This window comes from Neltuma alba, unplaced genomic scaffold (assembly GCF_004799145.2).
Source record: "Neltuma alba isolate B1F8T4 unplaced genomic scaffold, ASM479914v2 tig00011593_pilon, whole genome shotgun sequence".
Classification (NCBI taxonomy): domain Eukaryota; kingdom Viridiplantae; phylum Streptophyta; class Magnoliopsida; order Fabales; family Fabaceae; genus Neltuma; species Neltuma alba.
The window spans coordinates 151,099-153,283 of NW_021636245.1; the positions used below are offsets into that span (position 1 = coordinate 151,099).

Consider the following 2,185-nt stretch of genomic DNA (forward strand, 5'->3'; position numbering starts at 1 on the left):
ACAATCCATCTAAGTAAATCATTCACCAAAATAAATAAATACAGCAAAATCAAGATAATCCCATTGAAAAGAGAGAAAAACTATAGCAATTAAAATAAGAGTAATTTCTTTGCTTTCCTCGTTTGGTTATTTTTTGACAAACAACTCCAATATCATTTCAGGAACATAGGAAAAAGGAAGATAGATGCAATCCCAAAATCAAATGAAAAATGTGCAAAAAATGTGCGGTTGAGAAATGATCTACAGCCCCTGATCAATCAGATAGTCTCCCAACCTCTCAACAATCATGTTACACTGTCCTGGAGTCAAAGGTTCATCATAGATGCCAAATATCAGAGCTTGCCCGGTTTTCTTAACAGTGATCCCCCAGCACCCTGCAAGTTCGAAGATGCATTACTATTAATTGCCAAAACCAGAACTAATCTGTCTCAGTGCCTATTTGCTACGCCACTAATAAACAACAATGAAATAGTTTGGAACACGCGCGAAAATGAATACTATATAAATGCATTGAACTTCATCGTGATTCTTTCAAGGCAGACCCAGCGCGAGAATGCTCACACGATATAAATTGCATTGTAACCTAAATGGAAAGATATAGCTAAAATCATATGATGAGATAATAATAATAATCCAGAATAGGTGCCTAAGAGTAAAGAAGGGATTCTTATGCTGCATTAGTCCTATTGAACGAATAAAAGTAAAACATATTGAAGAGAAGAAAGCCTGAAGCACCTTCTTCCCACGAATGACAGCCCCGGCTCTCCTTGGATGACCATGTACTTCACACCGCCCAGGTGTAATCCAGTAGGGGCAAGAGAGCCAGGTTCATCAAAGTCTTTAGTGATGGCAGCAATTTCTTGAGGTGTAAACTGTATAAGAAAAAAAGCTCAATGAACATCATATCATTAATGCAGCTTCATTTAGAATAGAAAGCAATGGCAAAGGCCAGAGGTGTATAATGGCTGAATTACTTCTCCAACTTGGTAAAAGTGAATAGATAAAGTAAATGATGCGGAAGTTGGAAATGACAGCATCCTTACATGGTCCTTATCCCTCAATTCACCCTGTCCCCTTCCATTTCACTCTTTACTATGCATACATTCCTAAATCTTAAGTCAAATACCAGCCGTCGAAGTCTTTTTCCTTCCTTTTCTCTCAGGCACAAATCAGCATTGTGATATTTATCACTACCTAGAAACTTGTTTTGACTGAGTATTCACTCCATCACCAGAATACGAGTGAAAGATCAAAGCTGGCCAACACAATTTCAACTGCATTTTTGTCTTGGTGGGGTTTGATGGATATGTAAATTTCAGTACATACAAGCAAACACCACTGATTTTTTCCTTCGACGAAACACAATATTAGGGAACGGGAAAAATTGCAACAGCTCCTTCATTATACACACAATAAAGGCAATAAAAATATCAACATTTTAGGAGAAATTGAAACCCCAAGAATAAAAAATTAGAAATGACTACAAAAACCACATTTTTCTCTTAAATCTGAAGCCAATCAATTAGCCACTAGGCAGCCAAGCAGATCAAGAAGCAGTGATGCAGTTGGCAAGACCAAACAGAACCAAAAGGAAGCAGATCTAATGAGATTAAGCGAGGGGGGGAGAGAGAGAGAGAGAGAACCTGAGGGAAGGAGGCGCTCTGAGCCCAGACGCTCCATCGAGGCCGACGATGGCGGCAGCGGTGAGGTTGTGGCCGTCGATATCGCACATGAGATGGTCATCGACGTACGTCTGCCACGACATTTTGGACTAAGACACTTGTGGGATTGGACTGATACTGTAATCTTGCACTGAATCAGATTTGGTTTGCAGCGAAGGGGATTGAGGTCTGAGGAAGGGAGAGGCGTAAATAAATAAAGAGAAAAGGGGAGAAAATGAGGAAATCGAGGGGGCCCACCAGAACGAAATGAAGAACGCTGTGAGCCGTTGATGAGATCACAAAGATTGAATGAGTGCCGTTCACGTTGTGCATTCAGAGGACTGGCATGGTATTACCATTATTATTACTCACACCATACGCGGCCACGTGGTTTTCATCATATTGTCCCCTCTCCCAGTTTTGGATCCGTAGGTTCCACTGCTTGATGGATGATTTCTTTTTCTATTTCCTTTGAGAAAATTAAAAACCCAGTAACCCATCAACTCATATTCCTAAAATTAGGG

At 40.2% G+C, this 2,185-nt stretch overlaps 1 pseudogene; it reads right to left on the bottom strand.

Moving 5' to 3' along the window:
- Nucleotides 1–240: 240 nt before the first annotated feature.
- LOC114715497 (profilin-6-like) lies at nucleotides 241–1,831 on the bottom strand (annotated as a pseudogene).
- Between the last annotated feature and the right edge of the window lie 354 nt (nucleotides 1,832–2,185).